This window comes from Pelodiscus sinensis, chromosome 3 (genome assembly GCF_049634645.1).
Source record: "Pelodiscus sinensis isolate JC-2024 chromosome 3, ASM4963464v1, whole genome shotgun sequence".
In the NCBI taxonomy this organism is placed as follows: domain Eukaryota; kingdom Metazoa; phylum Chordata; order Testudines; family Trionychidae; genus Pelodiscus; species Pelodiscus sinensis.
The window spans coordinates 15,878,931-15,898,634 of NC_134713.1; the positions used below are offsets into that span (position 1 = coordinate 15,878,931).

General features: G+C 39.9%; 1 long non-coding RNA gene across 1 annotated transcript in view; it reads left to right on the plus strand.

Annotated features, from left to right (window-relative positions):
- The window catches only part of LOC112545058 (uncharacterized), a 100,976-nt gene extending 81,551 nt beyond the window's left edge, over window positions 1-19,425 (plus strand). Inside the window, exon 4 of the long non-coding RNA XR_003088462.2 lies at window positions 19,099-19,425. This is a non-coding gene — a long non-coding RNA (uncharacterized LOC112545058). The remainder of the gene's footprint in view (window positions 1-19,098) is intronic.
- Window positions 19,426-19,704: the final 279 nt, after the last annotated feature.

Genomic DNA, 19,704 nt, shown 5'->3' on the forward strand with positions numbered 1-19,704 from the left:
ATTGTCAAATCAATATAAGCCCTAAGTAAATATTAACTAGGGATATATAAACTGATTTATAATAAATACAAGTATGAATACTAGGATTAGTTAAGGAAATGCAAATGGAACCACATTAGGGTGTAAAAGGCTCCAGTTTTGCTTTGTGAACAAAATGGGGAGTGTACACTGGAAAGCACCATTTGCCTCCCTTACATTTTCATATGACCTAATTTGAGACAGTCTTGAGAGAAAAAATATGGATGAGAGGGAAAATATAGCATATTTCTGTCTAATAATTTTGAATACAACTCAGTTATGATTTTATTAACATATAAAATGAAACTTTTATATATAGTCCATTGTAGTCATGTGATACCTATTGTAGGTTTAGTTGCAAAGTAATTGTGAATTCATGATTCTACTGACTGATATAAGCAGAGGTTGTCTCCTCATATGGTTTGCATAGATAAAGCTCCATCTATTTTGAGCATCTAGCCTATAATTTTGAATTATACTAATAAACTCTAGTTTTAGTTGAATCTTTATACTGATACTGTACTCATTGACTTACTAGGTCATTCCTAAGAAGGCAGTAGAATAAAAGGTTTTGTATCTGTAGCAATTAATAGTTATATCCTACAATAATTTATACAAATGAGTAAGTGTTGACTACTCACTCTGAGGCTATGTCTACACTGCAGCCGTTTGTTGGCAGAGACAATGCAAATGAAGTGCTCATTATCATTTGTCATGCTGTCATTTTCATATTCTCTGCCAATGCTTTTTGCGGAAGGGGTTTTTGCACAAAAACAAGCAGTGTAGATGGGGCAATTTTGCACAAAAAAATCTCTTTTGCACAAGATCCTGTATACCTCCTTTTTTGAGGCATAAGGGATCTTGTGCAAAAGGTGGGTTTTTTTGCACAAAACAGACCCGTCTACACTCCTTGTTTTGCGCAAAAACCTCTTCCACAAAAAGCATTGGCAGAGGATATGCAAATGACAGTGCAACAAATGCTAATGAGCACTTCATTTGCATGATCTCTGCTGACAAAAGGCTGCAGTGTAGATATAGCCTGAGTGAGGGGCTCCAGTTTAGCATGTTTTGGAACAATCCATTACCCATTGGAGACAACAGGAATATTTCTTTGGCTTTAATGGGTTTTGAATTGATTTCTAGTTCATGAGATACTTTCTCCCACAGTTCATAGTAAGCCATTTAGGCCAACATTTTATCTTTTAAACATTTGGCCCTTTTTATTTCCATTTTTGTTCCCTATGGAAAGGTAAAAATTATATACAGTGGCCTTCCGTGGTGGCTTATTTCAACTCACACACAAAACATTAGTTAAAAGAACACTATGAAGGCTGCAAAGTCAAGCACTAAAAAATTTGGGCCTGGATCTACACACTGAACAATGACGATAAAACAAAGAAAATATTCAGTAGCTGCTAATTAAGTGAGCACCGTCTGTCCTGTGCACTGAATGAGTCAGGAGTTGTTTGGAAACAAATAGTATGCGATCATGTAATTAAAAAACAACTAATAGACTAGCAGCACCTTAAAGACTAACAAAACATGTAAGAAGTGGGCTGTAACCAGGAAAGTTCATGATACCATCTACATATTTTGTTAGTCTTTATGTTGCTGCTACACTATTTGTTGTTTTTATAGTTTTTCCAGTTACAGACTAACTTGGCTACCACCTCTGAAGCTTTTGAACATGTAATTAAAGACTGTAATAATAATGAGCATGCAGAAAGGGGGCGAAATCACAGTTGCACATGCGGGGAACCTTAATTCTGGAATTTCCTAACTTTTCAACCTTAATAGTCTTCTTTTGCTTAGCTTGTTGTGTGTAACCTCCTAGGGTTAAAAAAAAAAGAAGCAAATTAAAAAAATGGAAATTCCACCCTAAAAACATAGCTCCTCAGCAGGGTTGGAATTTTGTGATCCACCACACAGTCCTCCTCCACTTGTGCTACCAGAGTAAATGATAGCAGTCGTACAGTGTCATGCACTGTGTGGACCAGCAGTAGAGGGAGATGAGATGCATACTTTTCAGGGGGAGTTCATGAATATCTGCTGACAGCAGAGAAATACTTAGGAATTTAGGGTTCCAATGCAGTCTGTGGAAAGGAGAACATTTTAACAGGAACAGACTCTTCTGCTTTCTGGCTCCCAACCACAACCTTTCCATCTTATTGCCTACCACTCATGCCTGTCCAAGTCTTCCCTAACAAGTCCCTTTTTTGTTGCATGCCCAGTTCCAGTCACCAAGTTTCTGGCTTCTCATGCCCTCCATTTTCATTTTTCTCACCCAGCTATTATTAGCCTTCCCCTTTAGGATCTTTCAACTCCTGGTTTCCTTGCCATGCTGTGCTCAGTAACCACTTCTATCCAAACTATCTCATCCCTTTTTCCTCCCCTCACTTCCCACACTGACTCTTAGTCTCCCTCTCTGGATTCCTCCAATGTCTGTCTCTCCCTACATCTGACTCTTTCCCCATCCAGTCCCTGTTCTAACCTTGTCAGCTTCTGCCCACTCCACCTCACTGGTTCCAAGTCCCAGTCTCTTTGTACTGCCAGCCCCAGTCTCCACTCCACTTCCAGCTTCTCATCCTATTTCAGTGTCACCCCTGCCCTCCACTCCAGCCAATGGACCCCCTGTTTAGTTATCAGCTCTCCAGTTTCCCCTCTTTAGAGCTCCTTATCCAATTGGTCCCAATGTCTCCCCTTGAACTGCCAATGCCAGTTTTTCTCCCCACTCCTTCCTATGCTCATCTTACCAGACTCCATTTCCCAATATGCTTCTTCTCCCCCTCCCCCCCCGATTTTGTCCCTTCTTCTTTTGAATCAGATTCCTTCCCTCACTGTGCTGTTTGGGTACCAGCAAGGGATGCTCACTGAGAACACAGGAAAGACAGGTTTGCAGTGGCTGACCTTGGCAATGTGTGCTAGAGTACTTCATATAAAGTTTCTTGAGAATTTTGTAACATGAGCAAAACAAAGTTTTTTTTCCCTTCCCCCACCCCCATTCTTCTTTGGCATGGTAACTTTCAGTCTCAAGTTTTAAAGTCTAACAAAGTTATAATCAACTGAAAATGGGACCTTATAACAGGAAGTGCTGGATAATCTCAATCATAGATTGCACTACCAGCTCCACCTATGAAATAAGTATGCCTGATTTGTGTTTAGTCTTAGTTTCATCATTCATAGGTTGTGACTCCAGGTCATAGGGCATCATTCATAGGTTATGACTTCAGGTGGATTTGCCTCTCACGAATAAGAACATTTTGTGCCATTCTACCTTTGAGCATATTTTGAATGTGGTCTGTGAGGTCATCTCAAAGCCACCTGCCACTGAGGAACAGCTCAAGCTCTTTAACCTTCCCTCTATAGATAAATTCTGGAGGCCTGGAGCCAATGTAGTTTAACAGACATGTGATTTGCTCCTCCAGGGAAAAAAGGTCTTTCCCATGAAGAGATGACTGACTCATAATGAGCACACTAGCTGACTGAAGTATACCTGATCTTTTGTACAACTATTTCACTTCTTTTTGACTGATATTCTATTCTCTTCCTAACTCCCCCATTATCCTATTAGGTTTGTTTTTTTTTAACTACAGGGATACAGCTGGATATTTTAAACTTTCAAGTTTTCCCGAAATGACACTTCTTCCTCTGATATTTTATACCTATGCTGACACATTCCAGTATCCTGTTCGTTTCTTTCTTTCTTTCTTTGCAGGGATACAGTGGCATATCGCAGGCTTTTAAGATTTCCCACAATCTTTTTCCTGGTCAATTCACAGCATGATTTTTTTCCTTTAATATTGTTCTGGGATTCAGTTCTCATGGTTTTTTTAATGGTATTTATGATTAAATCAAAGAAGAAACAGTCTGCTAACAAAGAAAAATATTCACATAGGTTATTTTTCCACAATTTTTAAACAAAATAGAACAAAACAAAAGCAAAAACAAACATAGCAAACTGCATAACCAAGAGATAAAAATGAATAGATTCATTTTTGTATTCATCTGTGAGATTATTATATGTGCAGCTTTGCTATTACACGGAGACTACCTGTGTCGTTTTGTCCCAATTACTCAGTGCAAAGTTGGAGGCCTTTTGTGCTGCATTATCTCTACTTTGATGTTGCACTACATGTCCCTGACTCAAATATGAGGTGTGAGAACAAGATTAGAGTATCTGGATGCATGTCAAAATGGTGTGAATAGAACTAGTGCAGCACCTGTGTGGATACCCCTGATTTTAATTTCCAAAGCAGGTGATGGAAAGGAAAGAGAGATTTAGCAAAACAGTTATCATTGGATCACCATGAAAGCGCGCATATTATTTTAGTATTTGCATTACTTCCTTAGGTTGACTGGTGTTACCACCATTATCCCCAGAGGAATACTACTATGTGATAAACAGACTGTAAACTCTTTGGGGACAGTGGAACTGTCTACCTGTGTGTTTACACAGTGCTGACTCTGTCTGATGCCTTTGGGTGCTAGCATAATTTAGTAGCTCCTAAGATCTTAAAGCACTTAATAAATATTTGATGAGTGTGTGTCAACACTCCTGTGAGGTAGGTAAGTTTTACACTACAGATAGACAAACAAAGGCATAGAGAATTTAAATTATAGACCCCAGAACAGCCAGCAAAGCAGTTGCAGACATGGGAAACAGAATGTCATAGATTCATAGATTGTTCTACATTCAGAGGGGCCATTAGATTATGATAGATATAAAAGTAGTAATGTTCATGTAATAGACTTTTGTAAGACATTTGACTTGGTACCGCACAATATTTTTACTAAAAAAGAGATAATATAAAATTCACATGGTACACATTAAAAGGATTAAAAGCAGGCCAACCGAGAGGTCTCAAAATGTAACTGTAAACAGGAAATCCTGGGTAGAGTGTTCTGTCCCATCTAATGTCACTTAGAAAGAGATTAATGATCTTGCTCTTAGTTAAAGACCACACAGCTTCTCGCTCATGCAATTGAGACTCATGCATTTACCTTTAGAGGTCCAATGTCCAGTCCTGCCAGTTGACAATGGGTGTCTGTTGGTGTTACTAAAAGCAGATATACTTTGAATACATATGTCTCAAAACAAAGAATACAGGTCAGGCTTATTAGAGGGAAGTTCTATTCTGGGAAGCAATGACTCTGAAAAAGATTTGGGGATTGTGGAGGATAATCAGCTAAATATGAGCTTTAAGTAGCACACTGTGACCAAAAGGGATAATATGAACTTGGATACATTAACAGGGGAATCTCAAATAAAAGAAAAGAGATTACTTTACTTTGGTACTTGGCACTGGTACAACTGCTGTTGGAATGCAGTGTCCAGCTCTGAAGCCCACTGTTAGAAAGATGTTGATAAACTGGAGAGTATTCAGAGAAGAGCAATAGAATGATTACGAATTAGAAAACATGCCTTATAGAGATAGATTTGAAGAATCTATTAGTTTAACAAAGAGAAGGTTAAGCAATGGCTTTATTATAATCCATAGTACCTACATGATGAACACATATTTGCTAACAAATTCTTCATTTTATCAGTGAAAGGTATAACACAATCCAATGGCTGGAAGTTGAAACTAGACAAAATCAGACTGGAAATAAGGTATAAATTTTTTAACGGTGAGTGTAATTTACCAATGGAACAAAATTTACGAAGGGTCATGATCAGTGTTCCCTCTAAGCTGCGCGGCAGCACAGTTTCACAAATGATTATTCAGCCCCGCCCAGTCAGTCAGCTCCATGCTCAGTGCCCTGAGCTGCTGACAGGCCGGGGCTGATTAATCACCTGCGAAGCTGTGCTGCCCTGCATTTTACAGGGAACACTGGTCATGATGAAATCTCCATTCCTGGCAATTTCCAACCAACATGGGATATTTTAAGGCATATTTTAAAAATTGTTTGGGGGAAATTCTATAGGGTTATCATATTTGAACTTTCAAAAAGAGGACACTCCTGAAAGGGAGTGTATTTGTATCAGTATCTACCAAACGCACGTCATATTAATGTGTTATACCAACAAATTTTATCTTTAAGAATCCTGATTTCCAGGCCTCTGTGCTAATCACTGAGAGAGCATTGCTGTGCACAAGAGTGGAAGATTTCATAGCAAATCCTATGAGATTTTATGTGGTCACTGTGGAATGCCTGTGGTCTCTGGTGTAATCAATGTCTTTTGAAAGTTATATACTCCCTATCCACTGGGTGTATTCACACAGCGAAGTTATTTAGGAATAACGACTGTTATCTCGAAATAACTATGTGAGCATCTACACAACAATTCTGTTATTTTGAAATAATTCTGAAATAACGGACAGCTGATTCTGACTTCTGTAAACCTCACTCTAAAAATAATGCCTATTCTGAAATAGCTATTTCGAAATAAGGCATGTGTAGATGCTCCACTTCTGCTATTTCAAAATAGCCCCTCACCAGGGCCATTCTAAGTTATTCCTCCTGGGTATGTCTACACTACCCCGCTAGTTCGAACTAGCGGGGTAATGTATGCATACCGAACTTGCTAATGAAGCCCGGGATTTGAATTTCCCGGTCTTCATTAGCATAAAGCCGGCGCCGCCATTTTTAAAAGCCAGCTAGTGCGAACCCCGTGCCGCGCGGCTACACGCGGCACGGGCTAGATAGTTCGAACTACGTAGCTATTCCGAACTATCTGTACCACGAATGGCTACGTAGTTCGAACTATCTAGCCCGTGCCGCGTGTAGCCGCGCGGCACGGGGTTCGCACTAGCCGGCTTTTAAAAATGGCGGCGCTGGCTTTATGCTAATGAAGCCCGGGAAATTCAAATCCCAGGCTTCATTAGCAAGTTCGGTATGCATACATTACCCTGCTAGTTCGAACTAGCGGGGTAGTGTAGACATACCCCCTGAGGCTCTAAACTGAGACAGCAAGTCTACATTAGGGAAGCCGGCCTTGGACCAATTTTGAGGCTTCCCTGCAGTGTAGACGTGCTATTTCTAAATAAGCTATTTTGGAATAAATGTTCTGGAATAGCTTATTCCAAAATAACTGTGCAGTGTAGATGTAGCCACTGTTATTATCTTTACAAATCAATGCTATCATTAAAAAAGATCACTGCTTTCTTAGGGTTCTATGAGCATTACCCTGCATCAATATTAACAACCTAGATTTTGCACAAAATTTCTACTTGATTACTCTCTAAAGACTCTAATCAGTCTAGGATCCCTACTATAAAATGATTCTGTGCATCTTTCATCATGGTATGCAAGCTTTCTGGAAAGTTTGGATGTTGCCTGGAAAATGGTAATTTTTTTCTGCAAAAAGTTCCAAAAGAAAAAAAAATATTTTGCTTCTTTATAACATATGAATTTTCCATTGTTTCATAAAATATAAAATATTCCCATACATTTTTGGGGGGTTATTTTGTTTTTTGGGGGGAAGAGGGTTAAAATGTCAACCGTTTATCTCAGCTCTGCGTTTAAGCCGTGGCTTGCTTCGTAGGTCATTTTTGTCACCTCGAGCAGCTGATGTTTCCCATCTATCTGAATATCATACCACTGAAATCTGAAATTCCAATATAGACACTGCTCTGATGGATGATAATAAAATATTTTCCTTCTTGGCTCCTCAAAATTATTTGTGCTTTGAATCTCACTAATAAAATAATACTAAAATAATAATAATAATAAAGGAAATGTTCTTCAGGACTTCTCCACATGTTCTTTTTTATTCTTTTCTTTACAAAGCTATTAACGGTAACGAGTGAAATAGGTGTACAGTGAGTGATGGACTTACAATTTGAGATGTCACAAGCAAGAAGATAACATGAGACTTCTACAAGCCTGGTTATAATACATTTTATATAGTCTTTTTTCATCTCTAAAGGACTATTCAAAGATTAGCTATAGAATTCTCATAGCATCTCTTTGAAATAGATAAGATAGAAACATGGTAATGTAGAAACTGCTATAGTGGATCAAAGCAGTGGTTGATCTAATGAAGTATCTGTCTCTGACAGTGACCAGTACCAGATTCTTGAGAGGAAGATGCAAGTAACCTTAAGATGCAAGACTGAGGGGAAAAACATCTGAGGAGAGGTGGCAGTTTTTCAAAGGGACATTGTTAAGGGCCCAAAAGCAAGCTGTTCCGCAGTGTCGGAAAGATAGAAAATATGGCAAAAGACCACGTTGGCTTAACCACGTGATCTTGCATGGTCTAAAAATAAAAAAGGAGTCCTATAAAAATGGAAACTAGGACAAGTTACAAAGGAAATATATAGGCAAACAACACAGGAATGCAGGGCAAAATAAGAAAAGCCAAAGGCACAAAAATGAGCTCAAACTAGCTACGGGAATAAAGAGAAACAAGAAGACTTTTTATAAATACATTAGAAGCAAAAGGAAGACCAAGCACACGGTAGGCCCACAGGTCAGTGAGGAGGGAGAAACAGTAACAGGAGACTTGGAAATGGCAGAGATGCATAATGACTCCTGTGTTTCAGTCTTCACAGAGAAGTCTGAAGGAATGCCAAACATAGGTAATGCTAATGGGAAGTAGGTAGGTTTAGAAGATAAAATAAAAAAAGAACAAGTTAAAAATCACCTAGAAAAGTTAGATGCCTGCAAGTCACCAGGGCCTGACGAAATGCATCCTAGAACACTCAAGGAGCTGATAGAGGAGGTATCTGAGCCTCTAGCTATCATCTTTAGAAAATCATGGGAGACAGGAGAGATTCCAGAAATCTCTGGAAAAGGGCAAATATAGTGCCCATTTATAAAAAGGGAAATAAGAACAACCCAGGAAACTACAGACCAGTTAGTTTAACTTCTGTGCCAGGGAAGATAATGGAGCAGGTAATTAAGGAAATCATCTGTAAACACGTAGAAGGTGGCAAGGTAATAGGGAACAGCCAGCATGGATTTGTAAAGAACAAATCGTGTCAAACTAATCTGATAGCTTTCTTTGATAGGATAACGAGTCTTGTGGATAAGGGAGACGTGGTGGATGTGGTATACCTAGACTTTAGTAAGGCATTTGATACAGACTCGCATGGTATTCTTATAAATAAACTAGGCAAATACAACTTAGATGGGGCTACTATAAGGTGGGTGCATAACTGGCTGGATAACCATACTGAGGGTATGTCTACACTAGGATTCGAATGAGGTGTACCGGTAGTTCGGAATAGGAATCCTAGTTCGAACTACCTAGTTCGAGCCCCGTGTAGCCGCGCTGCATGGGGTTCGAACCAGCGGGGTTTTAAAAATGGCGGCTCCCCGCTTATGCAAATGAAGCCCGGGAAATTCAAATCCCGGGCTTCATTTGCAAGTGCGGTATGCCTACATTACCCTCCTAGTTCGAACTAGGGGGGTAGTGTAGACATACCCTCAGAGAGTAGTTATTAATGGTTCACAATCCTGCTGGAAAGGTATAAGTGGGGTTCCGCAGGGGTCTGTTTTGGGACCGGCTTTCTTCAATATCTTCATCAACAATTTATATATTGGCATAGAAAGTACACTTATTAAGTTTGCAGATGATACCAAGCGGGGAGGGGTTGTGACTAATCCGGAGGATAGGGTCATAATTCAAAATGATCTGGACAAATTGGAGAAATGGTCTGAGGTAAACAGGATGAAGTTTAATAAAGACAAATGCAAAGTACTCCACTAAGGAAGGAACAACCAGTTTCACACATACAGAATGAGAAGGGACTATCTAGGAAGGAGTATGGCAGAAAGGGATTTAGGGGTTATAGTGGACCACAAGCTAAATATGAGTCAGCAGTGTGATGCTGTTGCAAAAAAAAGCAAACATGATTCTGGGATGCATTAACAGATGTGTTGTGAGCAAGACACGAGAAGTCATTCTTCCGCTCTACTCTGCGCTGGTTAGGCTTCAGTTGGAGTATCGTGTCCAGTTCTGGGCACCGCATTTCAAGAAAGATGTGGAGAAATTGGAGAGGGAGAGAAGAGCAAGAAGAATGATTAAAGGTCTAGAGAACATGACCTATGAAGGAAGGCTGAAAGAATTGGGTTTGTTTAGTTTATGAAAGAGAAGATTGAGGGGGGACATGATAGCAGTTTTCAGGTATCTAAAAGGGTGTCATAAGGAGGAGGGAGAAAACTTGTTTATCTTGGCCTCTGAGGATAGAACAAGAAGCAATGTGCTTAAACTGCAACAAGGGAGGTTTAGGCTGGACATTAGGAAAAAGTTTCTAACCGTAGGGTAGTCAAACACTGGAATAAATTGCCTAGGGAGGTTGTGGAATCCCCATCTCTGGAGATATTTATGTTAGATAAATGTCTATCAGGGATGGACTAGACAGTATTTGGTCCTGCCATGAGGGCTGGGGACTGGACTCGATGACCTCTCGAGGTCCCTTCCAGTCCTAGTATTCTATGATTCTATGATAATGGAGAATTTCTTCCTAAACTTCTCAATTTGGTTTATGCCCTGACACATGAAGTTTTATATATTTTCCACTTTAAAAACAAAATCAAGCAATCCCCTATCTTGGTGGATGTTCCCATTATTTATATCAATGTCCAGAACTGTTGCATGTCCCATCCCCTACTACCTGCAGCAGGAATATATTTCTAACTCTACATTTTTCATGTATTATTTAATACAAACTAGATTGGATTAGGCCTGGCTGGCTCATTGGATCTTCAGCAGTTAAAAAAATGGCTGTGCTAATGTCCAGTGAAATATGTTCAGCTGTGAAAGGAAAATGGCCCAAATACTAAATTATTGTCTAGCCGTCTGTGTATCTGTCTTGGATAGGGGCATAAGTGGATCAATTCTCTCTCTTTTGTTTCTTCCTATACATAACATTCAAAAAGCAATCGGGCCTATGAAAACTCACCTATCCCCTAATCATCTCCCATTTTGATGGAAGTCTTTCATCTGGCAATCCTGATATCCATATCCTCCATCTAGTCCAGAGCTACTCAACTTTGGAAGCCCTGGGGTCCACTATGATACTCATAGCACATGCCGAGGGCTGCAACTTTAGTGTGGTTGCATGTATAGGATAATATATATGCAAATATACGCAAATAGCGTCTTTCACATGGATGGGTATGAATACAAAGATTAAGGCAAGACTATACAATACGCAGGCCCCATTTAAGTCAGTTCTGTTGATATTAATAAAATGCACTATTTACCCCATTTCCACTCATATGACAACACTGTTAATGAGCAGTGACAGTCCAGGAATTGAACTACTAAAACAACAGAAGACCATTATATTGACCATTTTGGAGTATGTTCATTATGGAGTGGAGGCTATGTTCAAAGGATCCCACCAGCGGGCTGTGTGTTGAGTCCTGCGTAAACCCAACTGCACCCACAGGCCACATGTTGAGTAGCCCTGATCTAGTCTTTTCCAGAATAATATGACTAAAATTCTTTTATTTATCTTTTGGACTGAACACGACTCTTATATACACCTTCCCTTTTCCTTTTCCCTGACCTTCTCTTGCATGTCCAATCATAGAAATAAGAGAAGTCTGGGACTGGAAGAGATGCTGTTTCCTATTCTATTTTCATGTAGGTTCTTTTACTGTCTGTATCACTCAAGTACCTGAGTATCTTCCAGTACAGAATTAAGTGACATAGTGAATATCTGTCATGTGTGGTTTGTTTTTTCTGTCATTCTCTTGCAAGAGATGGCCTTCAGGGCATTTTGCCACCCTCACTTCTTTCTCAGTCTTTTCTGAGTGTGGGGAAAAAGGGGATGATAGGATAGGAAGTAGAGAATAACCCTGGGACTGATTTTTCACATCTGTTTGGATTTTGTTGTGAGTTTTCCAAAATGAATTTGTGGTTTAAAATTATGTAATGCTCGTGTAGTGCTGCATACGTGTAAGAGTAGATCATGATGATGGAGCCTAGGCTGGCAAATGTGCATACCGTGAAATAAAAAATAGAATTTCTATGAATATATATGGTAGAACCAGAGAAGCTATGGTAGCTATATCCGTAATAGATCTCTTTCTAAATGCTTTCTTAAAAATCATATGCATTTGGGCTGTCCCCAAAGTGCAGAATGTGATGATGCTAATAATGGGAGTAAGTCAATTCTTACTATATTCAGATTACATTGTACATATTTTAAATTGCATTTGTTGTTTATGCTATCAACTACTGCATATATCTGAATAAAGTAAAATACATTTCCATAAAACAAATATATGGAAAATAATTGCTTTTACTATGGGCAGCTGGAAACCCTGTTTCTAGTGAACACACCTGATGCATTTATATAACTTCTTGGTTGTTTGTGCTTATGGCCATCTATTAAGATGTGATCCTGGTGCCTGTTCTTGAGTTGGTCAGACATTTGCCTTAGGGCATAAATTCCAAGGAGTGATGGGTTTAGATAGACAACCTGTATAACAGTGACATACCTTCTCTCTTGAAACACAAACAATGCTTATGCAACATGGCACCGAGTTAAATCAGGATAAACTGTAATGCCTGATCTCATTTGATCTTAGCTGTCATGCTACAGTATCTGTGCCACACTGCATTAAATGTTAAACAACTTTAAAAAAAAAGAGGTAGGTAATTCACTTTCAAAAGAACTGGATGAGCCAACTCTGGCTAAAGCCTATTTCTGTTATTTTGACATTTCATGAATCTCCATTGTATATTCTCACTAGCAGAAGTCTCATCTTAGGTGGTTTACATCCTTTTCTATAATAGGTTTTCAAACAGATGGACACATCTTTCACATCTTTTTAAGGGGGCCATTGCAGGTATTTGCCTGTATATTCAAATCTGACCACAAGTCACAAATGTTTTTGGCCTCCCTTAAGATCAGAAGTCAAAGCTCAACTGCACAATTCTCTTAGAACCCTCTTCAGTCCTGCTGGACGTTCCTACTTGAATGGATTCTCAGTAACGGAGGTACTAAAAATGATTACCAGTAGAGAAGAGACTATGAAAAATGTTCAAACATGAGATAATTTTCAGTATTGGAGAGGGAAATAGTTCTGAATTTTTGTCTATCAATATATCCATATAGCCTTGAACAAGACTGCATCTGAATTTCCCTACTCTTCTCTAAGGGTATGTCTACACTAGCTCATTAATTCGAGCTAGGTAGGCAAATGAGGCGACCAGAGTTGCAAATGAAGCCTGGGATTTAAAAATCCCAGGCTTTATTTGCATGTTCCCATCTGGTCACCATTTTGAAATTTCACTAGCCTGAACTAACTGCCACGTGGCTACACGCAGCAGTGAAACATAAATTTGAACTAAGTCCTTAGTTCAAATTAACTGTTACTCCTTATTCTACGAGTGTAGCCGTGCGGCAGTGGGTTTGGGCTTGTGAAATTTCAAAATGGTGACCGGACGGGAACATGCAAATAAAGCCTAGGATATTTAAATCCCGGGCTTCATTTGCAACTCCGTTCGCCTCATTTGCCTACCTAGCTCGAATTAATGAGCTAGTGTAGACATACCCTTAGAGTTCCTAGTTCTGTATGTATATGCATATGGAATTCCTGATGATCTCAGTAGAAGCTCTGTACATGAAGAGATACATGACATGCACAGGAACAAGTAAGACAGGTCCTAAGAAATGTTTTGATAACTATGTTCAAGTGTCTGAGAGTCACAGGTGTTCCTTTCTCTGAATCCCTATGGGATTTACCTTCCTCTAGGGGTGCAGGACCATAGGCTCCTCAATAGACAGGCTCAGTTTAACATCTGTGGTATCACTTTCCTCCTTCACTGCAGCACCAGCCACTAACTCTGCTACGCAGCCTTACCATTTCCTGCAGTGCTCCAACCTGCCTCTCTCTCATGAGAAGGAACCTCCCAAACATAGGTGCCGACTCTATGGGTGTTCCAGGGCTCAAACACCCACCAAAAATATAGGGGTTGCTCGGCATCCACTGGGCTGGATTAAACTTTTATGGTCCCTGAGTGCCTGCACACCACTTACCTGTGGAGGAGAGGTGTGCCCTCTGGCAAAACCAAACATTAGTGCCTGTACTCCCCAAGACATTCTCCCAGTCTCCAGTGCAAAGGGTGTTTTTCAGGCTTCTTCAGAAGCTGTTTCCACTATGAAGGATCAGGAAGTTGCACTTAACTCAAACCTCCTCTTGGATTTTCTAATGTATTCCTCAGCCCTCAAGACTATTCCCTATGAACATAGTCAAGTTTAGTTTTAAATGTACCAATCACTTCCCCTGGGGAGTGCTTCAGCAGTACTGTGGAAGTGACAGCTAAGATCTTTTTTTCAGGATGTTGAACCTGAATTCACCCTTACATTAATTTCATCTTAGCCCTTCTGTCACCTAAAATAATTCCTACCCACATATTGGCTGTTCTTCAAACCCCTCCTTCCCTTTGGTTATTGCTTAGTTAAGCTGAGTTCAGTGGGACAACTCACCTGGGTAAAGTAATGCACAGGAGTGGTTTTTTGATAGAGGACTAATTAAATAAAAGTAGGAAGGTTATTAATGATCATTATTATTATTATTATCATAACTATTATTTACTTGTATTATATTAGTGCTGAGAGGCCACAATGTGATTAAAGCCCCACTATGATAGGTACTGTATAAGCATGTAGTTAATGACAGTCTCTGTGCCAAAGATCTTGCTATGTAAAAAATGTCTTCAGTCTGCTAACAAGCGTGGGGAAAAAATTAGCATTTATCACTTTTTACACCAAAATCCCAGCTGGCATCTGTCTTCTCCACCCTACTTCATATCTTGTAATTTAGAAACACTCCTGACTACTGACTGAGAAAAATACTAGATTGAATTATTGCCTTAATCAGCCAATTTAGGGCACTCTTAAGAGTTTTTCCTGTCAGGAAATGGTGAAGAATATGTCAGAGATTTAAAAATCATATCAATTACCTGTTAAACAACAGCAAGGCTGATGGAAATCATGCACACATTGAACAAATATCCGAGATTATTCAAACCCAGTCAAGTGAAAGTAACTGTAGGTGATTTGCCCACTTAACCAGATCAGTGATCTTTGGCTTTCTATACTCTAGAGCCTTTTAGAAAAGCTGAATGAATATCCATATTTTTGCTTTAACAAAATGTCATGTTTGTAATGAAGTTTGTTCCCATAATCTCCCTTTCTTCTCCTAAGGAATACTAGGAATATATAAACCATGAGCCATCAAATCCAGTGACTAGCTTCCTGTAGTGGCTAATACCTATTATTTACGAAGAAAGCCTTCATCTTAGACTACATACACACACCTTTTATTAATATACGGGAAACGTTCTGTACAATCTCTGTGTCAGTCAGTATAAATCCCCAAAGCATAAGATTTGATTACTCTTTACCTTACACCGTGCAGAAACAAATGACTTTTAACAGAATAAATTATTTATTTAATAAAGTAGTCCAGTTTTTGAAAAACATGAAACCTGCCACAGGATTTGACTGAATGACTTCCTTCTACAATGAATGGTTCATTGACTATACTTGAACTGAAGTAGCATATCCTTTTATTTGATCTAAATTTAACAGCAATTGGATTCATTGTGAAACTTCTTATTTTTGTATCATGAGAGAGTATGAAAAAGGAGAACTGAACTTTTTGTATTTTGAAACCCTTTGTCAAGGCTAATCTACTTTTTATTTGTCAGGCATCTTCATTCATCCTCCTCAGAATGGAACCACTATTTTTGATGCCTAGATCTTCATATATGTTGTTTAATGATTAACCATTAATCATTAATATTAATGTCTAATGATTAATTATTAATTATTAATTGGTAATGTGTAATGCCTATGAGGCCCAGTCATTGAGAAGGATCTTGTGCTCAGCAATGAACAAGCACAGATCTAAAAACTGATCCCTGCAACCAAAATGCTTACAATCTAAGGAACACAGATGGACGGACAGACCGACCAAGGGGGAGTATTGGAAACAATGAGATAATGCTGGTCAGCATGACTTCAACCCACAATCATCCTAACTGCTTTTGAGTTGTTTTTTGTTGGCTTCACAGCAAAGGAGGGTAGGGCTTTCTTTAGGGATGTATACTGAGGCTACGTTTAGCAAAATCAAGCATGTCAAAATTGCTAGTGCAGCCAGGATTTAAATATCCCATGCCTCATTAGCACAAACATGGCCACCACTTTTTTCGAAACACAGTTTTTTTTAAAAAACGGCAGTCTAGACTAGTCTGTTAAAAATAAAGCCTTTTTCGACAGATCCTGTATTCCTCAAAAAATGAAGTTTACAGGATCTGCCGAAAAAGGCTTTATTTTTGACAGATCCACGTGTAGACCACCGTTTTTTTTTTAAAAAACTCCATTTAAAAAAACGCAGTGGCCATGTTTATACTACTGTAGTGCGGGATATTTAAATGCCGGCTTCATTAGTAATTTCAATGTGCCTAATCTACATCTCTCTTTTGACAGAGAGGTGTAGTCTAGACACACCCAGAGGAAATAGAGTGAAGGAAACAACATTATTACCACAGTATGATTAAGATTCTCTACTACTGCTCAAAGCACCAACATTTATACCTTCATGTGGCTGAGTCCGAGTCTCTGTGGGACACATACTTGTGGAGGTAGGCCTCGTACAGCTTGGCCAAAGACTGAATCTTACACAATGCGTTCTGCATCAGAAGTGAGCTTCTTAAGTAAGTTGAGCAAGAAACCACAATGCCATTAAGCAAAAAAAACCCCACACTGCTTGCAAGAGGTAAATAGGTCAAGCAGATGTTACCATTTAAGAGTAAAGTGCCTTACTTCCTCTTTTCTCTGTAAATTTCCACTGTGCCCTTGTAAAAAGGTATAAATATATCAGATTTTTTAATGTAAAAGGGGCCTTGTATCAGTAAGAGTTGATTCCCTGCTATCTGCGACAACCCCTCCAGCTGGGTTATTAACGTGGTTTTGTCTGACTTGAACCCTAAAGCTAGCGTGTGTTTATTCCATGACATACTGAAACAGAACCCCAATGTTGTGAGCCACATTCATCCCCGTACCAATGCATGTGCCAATTCATGCTGAGAAAGGTGGTAGTTTGTACCTCCCTATGCAACTGCCGTTGGGACTGATGCAGCCCTACTTCAGAGGTTCGTTTGGAGTTTCAAAGAACCACAGAATAATTGCAGCTCATGACTACTCTGGCAACCCATCCTGTCCCCAAGTCCCCTGCAGAGACAGAGCAGAGGTCACTCAACACTGGGGCTACGTCTACACTGGCCCCTTCTTTGGAAGGGGCATGCTAATTTTGAAAGTCAGAATAGGGAAATCCGCAGGGGATTTAAATATCCCCCGTGGGATTTAAATAAACATGGCCGCCGCTTTTTTTCCGGCTTGGGGAAAAGCCGGAAAAAAGCATCTAGACTGGCCCGATCCTCCGGAATAGCACTAAGCTCCAGAAATTCCCAAGTTTGGTTACACCTGTCGGCATTACACACTAACTGTAAAACACTTTTCAATAGCAGAAAAGTGAACAAAAAGCAAAATCCATCTGTTGTTAACTCACAAACAGAAAAAGAGCCTCCATCTGTCAAATGAGTGATTCCTTAGTTCACTCAGCTCTAACAGCTACCTCACAACAATGTTGTGAGGATTAATTAGTTAATATTTGTAAAGTGCTGTGAGGGTGAAGACTATTAGATCTGTGCTAAATGTTTTATTTACATGATTTTCCACAGCAGCCGGTCAGACTCCCCTGGGGTTTGGAGTATCCCTGTATTTTCAGGTTCCTATTGCAAGTTTGATCAGGAGCAACCCCGCTTTGATCATGACAAAGTATTTTTATTGCACCAGTTGCACAAATGCATCCTACAATATATAAATGAAGTGATTACTTTCTGTGCATCATAAAGATGAAGCCGTTGAAAGCATTGCCAAATGTAAATTTAGACTTCAGCCTATGAGTGCATGTCAAAAATGTATCCACAGCCTCATTTGTCAGATTGTGTTATTGATTTTATAATGTGTAATGTTTTTCTTATTGAAAAAGTGTTCCTAGGCCTGAGCTTATTAACACAAGGTTGATTACTCTTTGGGGAGAAGCAAACAGTTCTGTCATTTATTTAAGACAATAAGCACAGGAAAATCACGGGCTTTATATACATATTAGGGGAATGAAAATTATGGTTAGAGATTAAATAATATGAGGCTGAAAATTATAGTACAGTACAATGTCTCCTCTTTATGAAGCTCCTAGATCTATCTGAGCTACTGAACCTTGAAGAAGACATTTTACTTGTATATATATATTTTTAACTGCCTTTTACGTCTCTCATTTTGATTGTTAATGAAGTTTGTATGAAATCACAATCTTTGCATCTTGTGTTCCTGCAGTTCATGTACCAACTGAAGATATAATACTCTGATTGTGAAACAGTGTCATAATCTTTTCCATAGTAATCCATTCTGTTACATATGCACCGCACCACAGGAATATGACTTTGGGTAGAGAATAGCTTTCAAGAGAGCAGATTACCTTGTCAGAAACAAAAGCTGAGATTATTAAATCCAAAAATGGGGTTTAAATATATAACTCCCATTAGTTTGTCTAAGTTCCATAACTGGCTGTGGCAATCTCAATGAAATATAATGTTTTCAAGCAAAAATCCTGACTAAAAAAGACAGAGGGAAGCAGTGCCATCTCTAATCACTAGAAAAAGGCATAGGGCCTGCTTCACTGCTACTGCTTGTGGTAGTTGTATTGGCATGAAATCAGCGACGTTTCTGAGACATCACTCTGGAAAATCAAGACCCAAGACGTATGCATGAAACTCCTGGTGAAATCAATAGCAAAGCTTCCGTTCAGTTTAATAGGGTAAGGATTTCACTCACAGATGAATTTATATTTCCTACAGAATAGTTTGACAGAGGCGCTGGATTTTGGGGTCCTGCACTACACAAGTTGAAGATTCAGATACAGCAGCTACTTTCGAGAAAAGTTGCCTCATTTACACATGCTTGAAGAGTGGCAACAGAAATTTCTCATACTCGTGATAAGCAGTTCCTTGCTGAAAAGTTTATAGGTTGAGGCTTTTGGAATATACTCACATCTATAGTCTGCTGAAGTCCTTTATAAACTCTTTCTTTATTCATATAATTTTTTCAGATGGTGTGACAGGGCGAGGCAGCCCCGCACTGAGCCTGCAGGGCCCAGCCAGGGTTACCTGGCTACAGTGGCCTCTCCCCCCACAGCCCTACCGAGCATGCCTGGGCTGTAGCTCCACTATAAAAACCTGGGGAAGGACTCAGTCAGGGGTGACAGCTGGAGGAGAAGGACCTGTGAAGGGAACTCCCGCACAGCGGTCACCAGAGACTCCAGAAGAGACTTGTGGGGATGCGGAGGTGAGCTGGTGTATCCCAGAGACTGCCCGCCGAGGAGACGCCGGCCCGGAGGCTGCAGCAAGCTGGATGAGTACATGGGAAGGAATCCTAGTGAACCAGGTAGGAAGTGGCCCAGGGCAGGGGCAGGAACCGCCTCTCCCGCCCTGAGAACCTCGGCGTGTTTTGGCCGGATTGCCCCACCGAGGGAGTGACCCACTATCCGGTCACTCACAGGGCCCTGGGCCGGGACCCAGTGGAGTAGGGTGGGCCCGGGTCCCCCTACCTGGAGTGCATCCCTGCTACAACCCTGAACTGTGTTTTGGACTCAGGTTGGAGGTCCTTGGACTTAAGAGGTCCTGTGGGAGGGCCAGACATGAGTGGCCCACCACAG